This window comes from Camelus bactrianus, chromosome 1 (genome assembly GCF_048773025.1).
Source record: "Camelus bactrianus isolate YW-2024 breed Bactrian camel chromosome 1, ASM4877302v1, whole genome shotgun sequence".
NCBI lineage: Eukaryota > Metazoa > Chordata > Mammalia > Artiodactyla > Camelidae > Camelus > Camelus bactrianus.
The window spans coordinates 122,204,949-122,221,731 of record NC_133539.1 but is presented as its reverse complement, the minus strand read 5'-3'; the positions used below and the strand labels follow the sequence as shown (position 1 = coordinate 122,221,731).

Here is a 16,783-nt window from a genome sequence, read left to right as displayed (position 1 = left end):
GCTACAGTATTATTCCTGTTCTATTTTATTCTATCCTTTCTTTCTTTCTTTCTATCTATCTATCTATCTATCTATCTATCTATCTATCTATCTATCTATCTATCTATCTATTTATTTTGCAGGGCGGAGGGGGTGGTACTTAGGTTTATTTATTTAGTTAGTTTTTTTGATGGGGGTACTGGGGATTGAACCCAGGACCTCATGCTTGGTAAGCAAGTGCTCTACCACTGAGAGATACCCTCCCCCACCCTATCCTATTCCTGTGCAATTTAAATGTCTGTCTTCTTTTGGTTCTCAGATCATTCATCATTTCACAAAGCGGATCCAGACCAAAATGAAGGATCTTCTACAGCAGATGGAAGAAGGGCGGAAGACAGCTGGTCCCCATGATTGCTCTGCTTATACTGGTTGGACAGGTAACACTCTGGGCTGTAAGTAATTGATATGTCTGATTTTTGGATTATGATATGTAAGACATGGATTTGAAATGTTTTCCTTTTAAGATGACCAAGTTTTATACCTTTTAAAAGAAGTTTTAAACTGTCTTTATTGATGAGATGCTTTGTAATTTTATTTGTAAAGAAGTTCTTTTCTGTCTGAAGCTTAAATGTCATATGAAGTTAGTATGTCGTATTTTTGTAACCTTAATTATCTGATGTAATATGTGGCTGTTTTTGAAAATGTAGTAAGAGCAGACTTACTTTCAGTGTTGCCAGTGACTAGGTTCTTGTCCTGTCACAGAAAGAATTCAGAGATGGGACGCAGAAGTTAAGAAAGTCAGGTAGGGATTTATTAAGGGATGGATAGCACACTCTCAAGGGGAGAGCGGGCAGGCTCCGGTGAGCGGCTGCCCTGTGTTTCTTTGGCAAGTTGATTACATAGGGTGTAAAAATGAATGGGCAGAATATTCATTGGGAGGGAAGGCTTTGGGGTCGTATTCCCTGATTTTCATCCCAGCTCCACCTTCCCAAGGTGGGAAGGGATTTTGTCCTTACTTAGTCCGGATTGGAAGTATCAGTGCATGATGGGTACTTCCAATCTGCAAGGCTAATTTTATTGAAATGAGGGCATAATGAGCAAAAGGTTACATCGGGACACTGAAAAGTCCTGTCTTTCCCCACCTTTCTTTGTTAGTCTCCAGGCCACTTGTCATCTCAAAATATGTGACCACTTAATCAGCCCGGAGGGTCCTGCTTTTCTTTCTCTGCCCAGGGACCCCTGTTGTTTACATGATGTAGGGTTTCCTGAATTTGCCCCTCTTTTCTGCCCAATTCCTGCCATTTGGGCTGTGTCCCCCTTTCTCTGCTCATGTCTTAGCCATCTGCCTGCTCTAATATAAGGTCAGTTTTTTTGTTTGCTTTTGTGTCTTTGATCTTTGTGACAAGCTGTATTTTGTGTGATTTCTCTGGTCCTGTATGTATATGAATGATTTAACCTACCTCTTGTTCTCATTTGACTCATTTGGATACATAAAGATTTTAATATTTATCTTGGTGTTAGTAATGAAACAGGCAAGCAGTAATACACTTCAATTCAGAAAGTTTAATTTCAAAATTAGCTTGCATCATTAACTAGTCTTTACATTCATCTCAGTATTTTGCCATGTAGCTAGAACATTCTAATAGGTATTTAGGGAATATAAAAGAATGAGACCAACCTTGTTCAGAGGGATTAGACTAGAGTGTGATTACTGCTAATGACAGTTCGCATATAAATTTATAGGGTTTTCTTGCTAAATGTTTGTAGTTCAGTCAGTGAGCAGCGGGGACACAAGGGTAGGTGTCAGAGTCCCTGTGAAATGGCTCCTGGCTTTGCTGTGTCACCCACACATGAGGGCCCTGCCCTTTTTTATTGTTTGTGTTTGTGTTTATACTCATTTGTGTGATGCTTTATTTATGATTTGCCTGTTATGAATGTAGTATTATGTAGTGACCTCTTCTCACTGAGCATTTCACTGACTGCTCGTTGCTCAGGGGCTTCACCACACTGGGGGGCTCAGGGGTCCAAGTTCCCCCATCTTTTTATTCCACTCTCCCCTGTTGGGCGGGGGATGCCCACCTGACTTGGAAAACTTGAACTTGGAAATGACAAATGCCACTCCCCTCCCTCGGTGGGTGCGGGGTGGGAATAGGGGCTGAAGAGTCCTGTGAGGCACCTCCTCTCAGCCCAGCGGCCACCCTGCACTGTGGAGTGGGGTGCCCCGGGGCAGAGGCTGCCTCTGCCCACAGGCTCAGTCTTTTTCTCTTTCCTAGACCCCGTAAAACTTGTCTGTCCCTCCCCCACAGCCATCCTATTGTATTATTATTGTACTGTTATTGTTTACAACTTAAGGCTTCTTCAGGGCTCTGGGGCTCCCAGGGAGGGAGAGGTGGGTTAGGGCCGGAGCTGTGCTGGTTCGCAATCTGGGGAGCTTCCAGGGTGAAACCTGAAATTGGCTGGGTCCCCAGTGGGCGGGGAGGTGCAGAAGAAGGGGCAGGTCCCTCCAGAGGGATTCACCTACAAGGCGTGTCCTGGGTGCCGCCAAGTGAGCAGATCTCCGCGCCGCCCGCCAGCATCGTCCTGTTCCCCTGGAGGCCTTGCTGGGGTTCAGCCGCGTGACGTTCAGCACCACATCACCTCTCCCAAAGTTGCGCTCTGGGATCCCCCGGGTGGACCGTCCGCTCACCGCACAGGGGAGGCGCGAGGAGCCTCCGAACGCCCGGGTCAGCTCTGGGTCGACTGGCGGTCACGTCCTCTCCGTGACCTCGACTGCAGACCACCCCCTGGCTGTGCACACGTGCGTGGCTGAGTGCGCGGACGCGCTGGGAGGTGCTTGGCCCTGGCCGTGCGCGCAGGAGGGACGGGAGGCCGTGCGTGCACAGAGGAGCCCGCGGTTTCCAGTCATATCCAGTGACCCAGCAGGTGAGGTGCGCGTGTGAGCCCCTGGGGAGAGGACACCCATCCTGCTCCCAAAGACGGGGCTTCAGCGGCTCTGCCCGGAGTCACAGGAGTGAGGACCTGGCAGCTCACACAACTGTGGGGCTCCAGACGCAGAACGCTCCGGCGGCACCGCCCGCTCAGGCTGTTGTGGGCATGGCTACGTAGGAGAGCGAAGCGGAGAAGTTCGTTTAAAGAATAATTTATTGAAATTGAAATTCCCATAACGTAAAACAAACCATTTTAAAGTTAATATTCAGTATATTCACAATGTGCGACTTCCCACCTGCTTCCAAAATCATGTCCTTCACTCAAAAGGGTGACCCTTCACCCCTGTGAACTGTTTCTCCCCACCGGCCCTTCCTTGGCCACCACCAGTCTGTGGGTTTACCTATACCTGCGTGGAATGAGACGTTATGTGGCACTTTGTGCCAGGCTTCTCTCTCTGGCTGTAGTGTCTTCCGGGCTCATTCACGTTGTAAAGGTGTCAGCGTTTCTCTCCTTTTTATGGCTCAACAATAGTCCGTGTGTGTATTTGCCACATTTTTTTTATCCATCATCTTTTGATGGACAGTTGTGTGGTCTCCACCCTTTGGCAAGTGTGAATATGCTGCAGGGAACACGGGTGTGTGTGTACTTGTTTTGAGTCTGTTCAGGATTCTTTGGGAGTCGAACTGCAAAGTCACATAGGAGTTCTTGGCTTAACTAAAATTGTCGTCTTGAATCTTGGAAAACTGTTCTGGGCAGCAGCACATCCTCATGGGTGCAGTTGTGCTGTGAATACCACATGCACCCTTCCCTGAAAGCAGTAGATGAAATCATGTGCAAGGGCCCCAAACGCTGGCTGCTGTGAGAAGGAAACGGGGAAAACCCCACGGGTAGGGGCTCGTCCTTACACTGGAGGTTTAAAAAAGAATGACAAGCTCCCTGTGAAGTAGTGTTTTCAGTGCCACCTGCAAAGGGAGCCAGGGCATCAACGCTGAGACTGCGGGACCAGGCTTTGGAGGGTGACAGCCAAGGGGGATCTTGGCGGGTGGCACCAGGCAAACCGTGCCTGTGTGCCAGCCCGCCGCCCCCGCCGGGGAAGGGCTCTCACCCTGGTGCCACAACATATGTAATCGGTGAGAGAATAAAGATGTTAAATTATGTTCTTTTTTGAAAAAAAAGTGGATTTACAGATCATTGACTCCATTTCTCTGCTGAAGCCTTTGCCATTTCCTGTTGCAAAAGCTGCCCCCCAGAGAGGGCTTTCATTGCTTGTGAAAATTGCTTTATGAAATGAAGACCAGAGGAGTCTGGTTGCCTGACATCCGTCAGACCACAGCTAGAGGCAACAGGAACCCAGGAGCCCAGGCCCCAAGGACGATGGAGCAACTGCTGCTCAGCTGAATCCATCATTCCAGTTAAGATGGAACCTGTGTGCAAGAGTCCCCAGGACCCAAGTGACCCACCCACTCCCCTACCCTCTGAGGGGTGGGCCCCCACCGCGGATGCTCCCAGCTCTTTGTCCATAGCCTTTCTGTCGGGCAGCAGTGAAGAGTTACAGGTGGGAGAGTGACAGCGTTCCTGCTTTCCCTGGGCATCCTGGGTTTACTCATGGACCCCCTGCTCTGCCCTGCTGCTCTGGGAAGCACAGATCCTGAGCTTCTGGGGAAATGGGTGAAAGAGGTGGTTGAAGGGAGTGCTTCAACATAGCCATCCTTGAACTTGAAACCCCCTTCCTCGACTCCCCCCCCCCCCCCCGGCCCCTCAACCTGCCCCAGACCAGCAATGTTTCCATCCTTCCTCTGATGGTCCATCTCAGGACCTGCACAGAAGGCACCGTTTTGGTGGATTAGTGTGTTTGTTGGACTCTCAGGAGGGGGCAGGGGTAATTCCACCCAATTAACATCAAGGGAGAGGGAGGCTCAGGGCTGGAGGCAAGCATTTCTTCTGGGCACATGCATCAGTTGTGTGTGTCCTGGGAAATGTGCGTGCCCAGGACAGGGCCTGGGGGCTGCCTCCTGTATCCCAACCCTCCCGGAACACTGGACGGCCAGTGGGAAGGAAGCATCTCCACACAGAAGCAGAATAAGAGGGCCATTCGCTGCCCGCCTTATTCAGTCCCCAGTAATCTGTCTTGCATCACTCACTTTTGTTGGGATTGACTAATAAGCACCATGCTTTCGCCCAGCCTGGTGGATATAAGCTGGGTGCTGGGGGCTGGCGGGGGCTGGCTCCCTAACCCAGTGCAGGAGGCCAGGCATGGGGTGGGCTGGGCACCAGTTCCAAGCCCTGCTCTGGAAACACTGGCTCTGCAGAATCAGACACCCCGTGAGTGAGTGCAGCGTGTCCCACAGAGGTTGGGGATGAGAGGCTGGTCCCCACACTGCCCACAGGGAACTTAGGGGAGCCCCGACAACTGAAAGCCAGAACCCCCCCTCAAGGCTGGAGTAGCTGAACAACCATCATGACCAGCTCGAAATCAGGGCTGTGGCATTGGGTCAGAATAGGGCTAATTTAGAAAACCTCTTAAAAAAAGGGGAATTTGAACTTTAATAGATGTTTTGGACATCTGTTGTAAAAACTGAAGTGTGGATCTTCTTGAGGGGACAGGGAATGAAATGCATTTAATACAGAACCACAGCCTCACGGGTAGTGAGTGCAGTCCGTGAGGCTGCACAGTGTCTGTAACCGGAGGTGGTGTGAAGCATCACTCAGTGTAATTCTTCGATGTCAGATCTTGAGTGTTAATGCACTTCTTTTGGAAACCATATGCAAATTGCAAACCGTATCCTAAGTAGCTTGGACTTGCTCAAACCCAGTGTGCACTGATGCTATGTAAATATTCTGTAAGAGGGTGTCTTAATGAAGTAGAAATCTTACTACTATGATTGGCTAACCTTTATTCCTAATGCTACTAGATTAATATGAACACTAGTAAACGTCCTTTTCAGTAGAAGTAGCTCTGTCATTTCTGATGTTAGGGTCCACGCTTAGCTTATGGAGTTTTTGTTTGTTTGTTTTTTCCTGCTGACCCATTCTTCTGTTGAAAGAAATTCAGTAATTGACATTGAATTTCATTTTGCTGATTCTCATATGCAGGCTGTTCTTTCATCTTCAAAGTAAGGGAAATGTAAAAATGTAAAAAAAAAAAAGGTGTTTTCTCTCATGCAAAGCTCTTCAGGATTAGAAGAATTTCAGTTGGAAATTTGCACAGAAGTTGTAAAGTCAGAAACTAACAAGTGAGATTTCTGCTGTTGCTGGATTGTTAGTGTGTTGGGTGTCTTAAGTGTTTTTTCAATTTATGAACAGCATAATTTATTGATATACTGTTGGTTTTCGGGAACTAAGCCTATTTTTCTATGAAAGAATTTTGCAGGTCGAAGTTAGATACCCAGGCTCCACTCTTTCTGGTTTTTTTGGAGAGGGGTGTTGTGGTTTTTTTTTTTTTTTTTTTTTTTGGCAGGGCGGGGAGGGAGGTAATTCGGTTTATTTATTTATTTTTAGAGGAGGTACTTGGGATTGGACCCATGCTGTGCATGCACTCTACCACTTGAGCTATACTCTCCCCCTCTTTCTTGTTTTTGTTATCAACTCGTTTAAACCTCAAACCTGCTGAGTGGGACAGGTACCAGGACTGTCTCTCCTTTGCTATTGGACACTTGAATTGTTTAAATGTTTTCATGGTTATTAATGCTGCTGAGATCAAAACCCACATCAGAAATATTTTATGCATTTATGAATTTGATGACCACTTCGTTAAATGGTAGCTCAGGCATTGCATCATTCTTTGCCTTATTTTTCTTGTTGGTATTTATCACTTCTGACATCACATGGATTTACCTATCAGTTAATTTCCTCTGGAGCTTGGATTCCTTAGGGCAGAGTTTTTTCTGATTTGTTTACTAACGTATTCCCCAGCACCCAGAACAGTGTCTGGAACCTAAGAGGACAGATGTCCAGTAGATACTTGTTGAATGGGGGAGAAAGCAAAGAATACAAGATTTATTGCATCTCTGCTGTGTGCTTGATGCTGGGTGAGCCAGCCAAATGCCTGCCCAGAGCTCCAGGCGCTGTAACTCAGGACAGAGGAAAGCAGTGGGGTGTACACGTTTGTACTTAATGAACCTGCTTTTGGGGGGGGGGTCCTGTCCTATGTGCGTCTCTGCGCGTGTGCGAAATGGTGTTTGCGCCGGTAATTCGTTACAGCAAGAGAGAGAAAACGACCCGGGGGTTTGATGCTGAGACCTGGGAGCCCGTCCCCGACTGGACTCACGTCCCAGTTTTGCCACTTCCTTGGTGACTCGTGTGGGCAAGTTTCTTAACTTGGTTTTCTTCCCTGTGCAGTAAGATCGCTGGTAAGGATTAAACGAGTCTGTCGTGCTTGTAGTGTGAGAGCTGTTTTCTTACTTGGCCTCTGGCAGAGATGGGAGTGGTAGAAACAGGTGGTCTTGGGCGTCCACAGGGGCAGGAGATGGCCCCATGGAATGCAAGGAGGGGGACAGAGCCAAGGATAACTTACGCCTGTACAGATGGGTTAGAATGGAGCCCAGTGTGGCTTCACATCTCCTCACGCTATTGCCTTGGAAATACTGAGGCCGGACCCCTCTAGGCGATGTCTTTGAACTGACCTCTTTATCACAGCTTTCTCCTGCTCTCCAAAACCTGTCCATTCTTTGTTTCTGCACGGCTGCTTCCCAACTGTGTGTGAAACGGGGTGTAGGCATAACTGGGGGGATAATCGGTCTGACCATGAGATTAAATGGCCTCAAAGAAATGTTCATTTAGTAAGTAAAAATCAAGCAGCATTTGTCAGGTGAGTATACCATTGAGGGAAACATGTTTCATTTCATATTTAATTAAGAAACTCCATGTTATTATATTTTATTCCTATAGTTCCTGTAGAAAACCTCTTATTATGGATGGGCATTTCAGACAGAATAGTATGAGTATTGTAGAATGAATGAACAGTAACCATCACACTTGTATTCATACTTACTTAGCTTTACAGATTGTTGAAATTCTCCTATTCTTGGAAAAAAATTAAAGTAGAAGCATTTAAATGTTTGGGGGAGGGCAGGAGAAGGTAATTAGGTTTTTTTATTTATATACTTTTATTTTTCTTTTTCTTAATGAAGGTGCTGGGGATTGAAGCCAGGACCTCGTGCGTGCTGAGCCCGTGCTCCACCACTGAGCTGCACCCTCCCCCCTCGAAGCACATTTTTGTAACTACTTTAATACCACTTTTTTTTCCTCTTGAATTTTATTTATTGCACAAACAGCACTACAACAATAAGGAAACATTTAAAAATCTAAGCAGAAGCATATTTTTGTAACTACTTAAAAACTGCTTGTTTTTTTCTCTTGAATTTTGTTTATTGCACAAACAGCACTAACAATAAGGAACATTTAAAAAATCATCTAAAATTGCATTATCCTAATGTGCCTGCTATTTTTGTGCTTTTTTTCTTGCTATTTGTTCAACTTTCGGCATCTGAAAAAATTAAGGATTGGTTAAGTAAATAAATAAAGTCTCACAAGAAATAATAGAAAAAAGTCTCCAGTAACAATTTTTTTTCTTGTTTCTTGCTATCAAGAAAAACTTGATATTTAAACTGGAAAGGTAGGAGAATTAGCAACAAAAAGAAAAAAAATAACACCTAAAATGTCAGAAAGAAATGAGAACCCAGGTTATATAAAAAATTGCATCCTTAAGAACATACCTGATGTATATTTAGTACTTAAGGATTAAGGTGAGGTCTCAGAATCCTGTTCCGTGTCTTGAGAAATTCCTGTAGCCTGCAGGTGGGGCCAGTTTCAAAGGGAGGAAAACCCCATAAATTGCAGAATAATTGTGAACAGGATGCTAATCTCCAACATTAAATCATTAAAATGGTATTGTTAACCTGAATAGAAGAATGGGCATTGTTTGACGCTTTTGTAGGTTTTACTAAAAAATGAATTATGCTCTTTAAGCCAATTTAACTTTTTTCTTAAAAAAAAAAAAAAAGACATGAAGACTGGGGCTGCCAAAATGTTTATTTGAACTAAGTATTTGAAAGGTCACTGATGAACATGTAAATACAAAGAAAACACCTCCATCTTATATGCTCTAAACTCATTTTCTTCATGCCTCAGTTAAGGGGCGGATGTCTGCTGACAAGAGTTTCTAAAACCCTACTACACAGACATCATATTTTCTGATTTAAGAGGATGTATCTTTCTACCCAGGGACAAGTACCATAGATCGTATAGAAAAGAAACTAGACTAAAACAAAGAACTCGATCCGGCACGGTGCCCGTGCAGAGGGCGCTTTCTGGTTTTATCTTTTTGTTTTTTTTTTTTTAAACATCTTTTTATATAGAGCTTTCCGCTGTTGATAGCTTTTCATTCTCACTCTCACAAACAGATATTTCTCCTGCTTTATGGAGGGGAATCAAAGCAAAGGAGCGAGACTAGGCTTGCCCCTTGTGGGGGGACGGCGGGGCTGTGGGCTGACTCCAGATCACATTGCTGCAAGCCCCGTCCCGGCCTGGACCCTACCCCGGGCTCTGCCCGTTAGATTACAGCGTCTTCAGAAGCCCCTGAAAATGTGCTTTGTCTTCAGAAAATCCTGCAGGATTTATTCAGTAAAATGTGCTTCTGCTCACTGAGTGAGGAAAAATAACCAGACGAACAAACGCTTTATACCGCTGAAGAAGAGGAAGGTGATTTTTCACTCTACTTTTCAGGTATGCGACTTTTCCTTGGATGTACCTGATCTCCAGAATCTTCTCCAGTTCCAACATTGCTTTCACCTCCTACAAGTCCTTGGACTTCATCTTTGGCCTCCGCACCTTGCTGATGACCGTCATGCTCCGGCTGCTGGCCACCACCTCCAAAGTCCAGGTCAGTGAGTTTCAGTACTGCCGCCCCCAGGGCGCAGGGAGAAGAGAGTGCTGACTCATGCCTGGTCTGTTACTTTCCAACTGAGATTAAATGAAATGTGCTAGTATCCACTGCCTTCAACCTCCAGGAAGAGAAATTGGCTCTAAGTAACAGAAACGTCTGTGTCATGGTAAGAGCCTCCCCCAGGCTGGTGACCACAGACAAAGCACGAGCATTTGGTGCTGTTCCCTTCGTGAGGCCAGACCCAGAGGCGTGCTCATGGCCGCATCCATGGGTGCGTTTGTGGATGAGTCACTGATTGATGGTTGAAGAGTGGATGTGGATGTGAAATGTGTCCTGGCGAGGTGTCATGGGAGAGGGGTCAGATCTTCCTCTCTTTGGGGTTGGATGCTCCAGGGTCATAGGTCCTCGGTGTCAGATGCTTCAGGGTCATCGGTCCTTGGGGTCAGATGCTTCAAAGTGGGATTGGCCACAGTGGCAAACCACACTGTTGGACCACAGCAGGTCCAGATTATCTGGGTGATTCTGCCCTTTCTCCTCTGACCCCTGGAACTTATTTGGATTTGCTGCTTTCAAAATGTTGGAGCAAAGGGCTGCCCTGAGAAATGTCTCCTAATTAAGGAATGTGTCTCCTGGTGGGGAGGATGCCCTTCTCAGAGAACCCTCTCTCCAGCAGGCCATTGGCATCAGCAGGCCAGTTTGGGTATTATCCCAGCAGGTGTCTAGATCAAGTGGAATCCACTTGTGCTGACACATCCTTCTTGTCCCCTCCAGGCTCCTTCCGCCCATCTCCTCCTGGGAGGCCTGCCTAGGTCTTGCCTGCTTCAACTCACCTTCCGTTTTCCATCTTCCGCAGCCTACCCTGCGCTGCTTGTGGAGTAGACTCAGAGTTCACCCTCTCCTTTGCGTTTATGTCAACTTCTCTTTTACTTTCTCCTCTTGGCTCTGAGCACACTGTGCTCTCCTGGCTCCCTACTGTACAGACCCCCATTCCTCATGTTACTGAACCAAACTCAGGTCCACTGCCCACGAGCAGTGAAGCCAGTCTTCTGACCCCTGGTGGTGTTGAAGGAAAGTGCAGAGTTTATTGCAGGTGCCCAGCAAGGAGTCCAGGCAGCCAGTGCTCAAAAGACCTGAACTCCCTGGAGGCTTTCAGGGAAAGATTGTCTTTTAAAGACAGGATGAGGGAGGGGGTCGCTGGGGGCATGATCAGCTCATCGACAGTCCTCTGACTGGTGGGTGGTGAGGTCACTGGGAGTCAACATCATCAACCTTCTGGTTCCAGCTGGTCTGGGGTCCATCCATGGCAGCATGCACCACAAGCTTCTTCCACCTGGTGGGGGTTTCAGTGTCTGCAAAACAGCTCAAAGCCCTTTGAGCTACAGCCCTTGAGGAGGAACTAAAGATGCTTGACTTTGTTTAGTGGCTAAACTAACATTATTTTGTCTTGCTAGACTGTTTTCTTTCCATTCTGCGTTTTCTCACTTCTCCGATTAAATGTGCTCTTTGGAACTCAGGGCAGGCCTAGCAGGCTGATGTTTTTCTACAGACAAGAGGCGGGTGGAGGACATGGAGGGGGGTCTGTTCCAGGAAGGCCCTGTGGGGTCCTCAGTAGTCCCGGTGTGTGATTGACTCACAGGCTGAGAAAACAGTGTGGGAAACGCCCAGCCCTCCCAGTTCTGGCGGATGTGCTGCTGGTCGTGTCTCAGAGGGGTCCGGGACTGAGGCCTGCGTAAGTGGGGCGGGCTCGCTTCCTGACGCCTGGACTTGCCAAGACTTGGTAGGCTCTCCACTGATGGCTCCTATTAATTTTTGTGGTTATGCCTCATGTTTGTTTAGAAGCAGTGAGTTATGTAAACATCCATTATGCATTCAGTAAAAGGAACGATTTATTTTGGTGATTTTTATAGATCTGCTATTGACACTAATCTGGATTAATGTGTCTAAACTTTAAATAGAAAACTAGCAAAACCATTAGTTGGTTGTAGGTTGAGGAGAACGTTGAAGTTAGCAGAGGCAGAACACAGATTTCCTTGTCCCCAGCAGGTCCCTAATGTCATGGATGGGGCAGAGCTGAAGCAGTTGGCCTCACCACTGATGGTGACACGAATGAGAAATCAGTGCTTGGTGTAGTAATAAGCACTGAGATTTGGGGGATGTTTGTTACTATAGCAAAGCTAACTTATACATCATTAAACTGAAACCAGCTGCTGTCTTTAATAACAACAACAAAAAATTATGAATGTCAGTCATGAACTAAGATGGGGAGGAAACCAGACTCAAGGTAGATGGACCTTATCGTGAGAACCTCGCAGCAGGATCTGCTCCAGGGGTCAGGATCTCAGATGGAAAAGGAGAGATCTTCCAGACCCAAAGAGGATCTAGCCAGGAACCTTTGTGTGGTGAGATCCTAATGCTTAGGTCGGTGGGAGGCATTGTTCCCTTCTGTTGTAAACAGAGTTGCTCACTTGGAGAGAAAATCAGCAGGTAATAGGTTGTTTGCAAAAAAAAGGGTCAAGCTCGATTGTTAACAGATAATAAAAGGCATTTTATTGCTGTTCCTCAGGACTTTCTTTTCCTTTGCTCTTTATTTTGATGTTGTTTGCTTTAAAAACTCAACGTTATAAATAGGTGGTTTCAAATATTCATTTGTAAGTTAATGGAGCAATTGATACACGTTCATGGCATCAATAGAAGAATCCAAGAAAGGTGACTGGAGTGTCAGATCAGTGCCAAAAGCCAGTACAACTGGTATTGACCATTGCGTACACAACCTATAATGTTAATAAGAGCATTTTAGTTTTTACCACATCACAATTTATAAGCCAATGTCTATAGGAAATACATTTTGGGTTCTAACTCAAGGGCTGGGGCATCTGTCTCTCCCACTGGTGAGGCTTCCTTTTAAGTGGAGAGGGAGACTCACAGTTTCAGTAATTTATTTCTCTGGATACTCAATCTCTAAGTATTGTAAGTCAGACACTTGTGAATTGCTGTTCGATGAATTTGTGTAGCTGCCCGCCTCCACGTGTGGATTACTTGTCAACTCAGTGTCCATGCATCATGGACAGCTTTGTTCATGGCGGGGTAGGTACCTGGGGGTTCGTCACATTCAGATCTGAAGTCCTTATGGTTATTTCCTGAATTGTCACTTCCTGAGTTAAAAGCTACAAAAGTCTACCGTTTCCATCTTACCACTAGTAAGACAAAAATCCTTTCATGTGGGACATTATTTGATACAGAGACTTTGTTTTATGAAAAGTTGGATTAATAGACCCCTTTAGGACTGGTTGACATCTGTAAATAGTGTCAATCAAGACAGGAATTGAAGGGAAATTAAATGAACCTTTTGTGTTCTTCCCTTGTCTCTACGCGGAAGACGGTAAACCATCGTATAATAATACACGCCCCGAGAGGCTTCATTGAATTTTCTGTTGTCCCCAGTCACGTCAGTTGAGACTACTAATTGTGAACACCTGTGAGTGTGCATTACAAGGGAAAACTGGACCTTTTTGGGTGTGTAATATATAATTGACACCTTTAATATTTTATTCTTTAATTTTCATATAACATACCCTGCTGTGTGTGATTAGGTACACATGGTGAGGATTTGACTTCCCTATAGAATATTATTGTTTGAACCAATTACTGAGTTTGAACATAGGGAGAGAAGGGCTCTAAAATGTGAGTCTGATTCTCAGTGATACTTGCATAGCATCATTTGTTAGTTGTGGTTCACGTAGCCTTTCTGGGTTAAACTCTTTAGCTATACCGTATCTAAAAGTCAGTTCAACAAACCACGTTTTGGTGAATTTTCTCCAAATGTTGCGTTCCTTGGTGGAAAAACCTTATTCTTTGGACCCGACAGGTGGGGGTTGAGTCCTGGCCTTCCCACAATGTGGTTTGGACACATTAATCAGCCACTTGAAACTGTGTTTGCGAATTCGTAACTGAATTTACTTCTTAGTACCTTGTACATTTATTGAGAGAATGAAATGCAGTAAAATTCAGTAAAGCGGGGAACATACAGTACTTCACAGAAAGCACCTAGTAGACAGTGATTAACAGAGCAATAACTTGAATTTCATTATAAAACACCAGATTCACAAAACATCAGGTGGTAGAAACAATAATGAAAGTTATGGCAGATTCGTTTTATATATATATATATTCAATTTCAAATTGTATTTTTCAAATATCTTCATACTTTTTGGTTTCTCTGCAATTACATACTAATTGTTCTCTTTCCATCTCCTTGGCCTTGTAATACTATTTAATTTGAATGTTAATGACAACTACGTATATTTAATATCTACTCTATGCTAAGTGTGAGCTATTTTTCATGTTATGGAAATGTTCACAGTCACAGCTGTTGACGAAAATGATTGACCTAAGAAAGAAATGGAAAATTTTATTTGAGCCAGATTTGAGGATTGTAACCTGGGGAGAGCATCTCAGAAAGCTTTGAGAAGTGTTCCACCCATTACAAATCAAGGTGGTCATATACGTTTTTTGAGACAGAGGGCTGTGCATCAAATGATGTATTATTGATAGTTTACATCATCCAGATCTATGCGTCATCCTGGTGGGTCATGTGACCCCTAACAGAGTCAAGAAGGAATGTTATCTTTTAAGGATTTGTCTTGTTGGCACTAGGAGAATGTGGCTCTTTATGGTTGACCAGGTGTCCTGATCGATGCAGAATGCAGACACATGGTGCACAGTGCCAGGAGAGGAGGTCAGAGGGCAGAGAAGAATTTTTTATGTTTCAATTTTTGTTGTCTTGCCATAACATACGAATTTTATTTTACGTGCAATTTTCTTGTCTTGCCATAAAATGTGAACTTTAATATTATCCACTCATTTAGACACTCATGTCCTCCCACGAAATTAGCTACTCAAGTTCTTAGTCAGTTCGGGCTGCTCCAACACAATGCAATAGACTGAGTGCCCAAAACAACAGACTTATGTTTCTCATGGTTCTGGAGGCTGGGGTGTACCACGGTGCTGGCAGGTTCCTTCTCGCTGTGTCCTCGCACCGCAGAGGGAAAGGATGCTCTGGTGTCTCTTCCTCTTCCTGTAAGAACACCGATCGCATCAAGGGTTGTACCTCAGACTTCCTCTAAACCCAGTCATCTCCCAAAGCCCCATATCGTAATACCATCACATTGAGGGTTAGGTCTTCAACACGTGCATTTGGGTCGGGGGGCAAACAGTCTATCAGATTCCCCTCCTGGCCCCCCCAAATTATGTCCTTCACGTATGAAAAATACATTAATCTACCCCAGCAGCCCCCAAAGTCTAAACCCGTTCTAGTCCAAAGTTCCATCTAAATATCATCTACATCAGAGATGGGAGAGACTCGAGGTACATTCATCTTGAGGCAGAGTTCCCCTCGCCTTGTGAACCTGTGAAACCAGGTAAGTTACGCACTTCCAAAATACAGTGCTAGGACAGGCATAGGTGAGATGTTTACATTCCAAAAGGAAGACGTTGGAAGACAGAAAGAGGGGAGGGGTCCCAGCGGAGTCTAAAACCGCGCAGGGCTGAACCCTTAGGGCTTCAGGCTGGAGAATACTCGTCTTGGATTTGATGGCTGTCTGCAGGTATCCTTGAGTGGCTGGGATTGGGAGTTCCAACAAGGAGAAATGGGAATTATGAAGCACTTTTCATTTGATTTCTCTGTCTTTCACTGCACAGAATTTGCAGAATATCTATGATGTCTTCAAGTGAGTGTTCACTATTTTCCCTCAATTCTGCCTGGGCCAAGGATTGATAGAACTCTGTTACAGTCAGATCAAATATGACTTGACCCACAACTTCAGCTTGGATTCCTACATGAGTCCCTTTGAGATGAACTTCTGGGCTGGATCTTTGTGCACCTGGCCTCACAAGGCACAGTTGTGCTCCTCTTGAGGATTCTGCTGCACTGGGGCCTTCTGCAGTGGTCTAGGTACATCCCACAGGGCGCATCCTTGAGTGGTACCCACTTCTGGATGAAGAGGGAGGGGAAACTGCATCCTGGAGGTTGCAAGATAAGACGTGTGTCTGATCAGTATTACACACTGCTCTAATAGTTCAGATTTTATGTTTTCTTGGTTTGTTTTGTTGGTTGGGAAGTTCAGTGCTGATAACTTATATTAGTAATAATGCATCCCCTCATGAGCAGTGGCCCATGGTCTGCTCCTGGTGTGGAGCGGAGTGCAGGCCCAGAGGCCACTGGGGTGCCACCCTCACGTCTCTTGCACTTGCTCCCATCCCGCGGCCCTGCTGGTTGTCCTCTCAGCTCTGGCCACATACCAGTGAGGTTGGGTGGGTTTGGGGAGGTGCCCTGTTTATTCTCTGGTCTGGAGCTGGACTTTGTGCTCTGTACCCCAGATGCCGGCTGGGTCTGGGCAGTCCCATGGCCCAGGGCCGCATGTGCCTTCTGACCTTAGGTGTACTGACCCTCTGGAAGGTTCAGCCACAGCTAGTACCTGTCAGGTTGCTTCCTTTGTAGAACAGTGACATTTTTTTATGGTTGCCACTGGAAGATGACTAAGGGGCACATTTCTGAGTGCAGGTGAATGGACTGCGTGTTGGATCATTGCAAGCCCAGTAGAAGTGACCCCTCCCATTGTCCTTCACCCATCAGAGTAACTCGAGATGTGAAGAAGTGTGCGGGACCCTGATTTCAGAGGCTCTAGGGGTGGGACCCAGGGAGGATTTGTAAGTCTCCGAGGAGAGTGTAACGAGGAGAGGGTCAGAACTGCTGTTGTGGGTGCCTTGGGGTGGGTCCTGGAAACAGGAAGGAATAAGGGAGTATGGTTTCCTGGTAGAGTGAGAAAAGACCTCTGGAAGGCAGGCCAGGCTGAAGGGTCAAGGAGTGCACTCTCAGCGGGGGAAGGGGAAGGTAACTGTCAAGCAGAAATGAGTAAAACTTGATGATTTTCCACAGCTTGAACACACCTGTGCTCCCTTCTTCCAGACTGAGCACTCTCAGCATCTCCGCAGCCC

General features: G+C 45.8%; 1 long non-coding RNA gene across 13 annotated transcripts in view; it reads left to right on the top strand.

The window, feature by feature from the left end:
* The window catches only part of LOC105078618 (lanC-like protein 2), a 104,431-nt gene that overhangs the window by 27,729 nt on the left and 59,919 nt on the right, over positions 1-16,783 (top strand). For 8 of the 13 annotated variants that reach the window (XR_012509697.1, XR_012509704.1, XR_012509691.1 and 5 more), the window contains exons 2-4: positions 299-431; positions 8,037-8,123; positions 9,631-9,787. This is a non-coding gene — a long non-coding RNA (lanC-like protein 2). Of the gene's footprint in view, positions 1-298; positions 432-8,036; positions 8,124-9,630; positions 9,788-16,783 lie in introns of those variants that run through there. The other 5 variants (XR_012509708.1, XR_012509709.1, XR_012509689.1 and 2 more) reach the window with 4 other exon arrangements.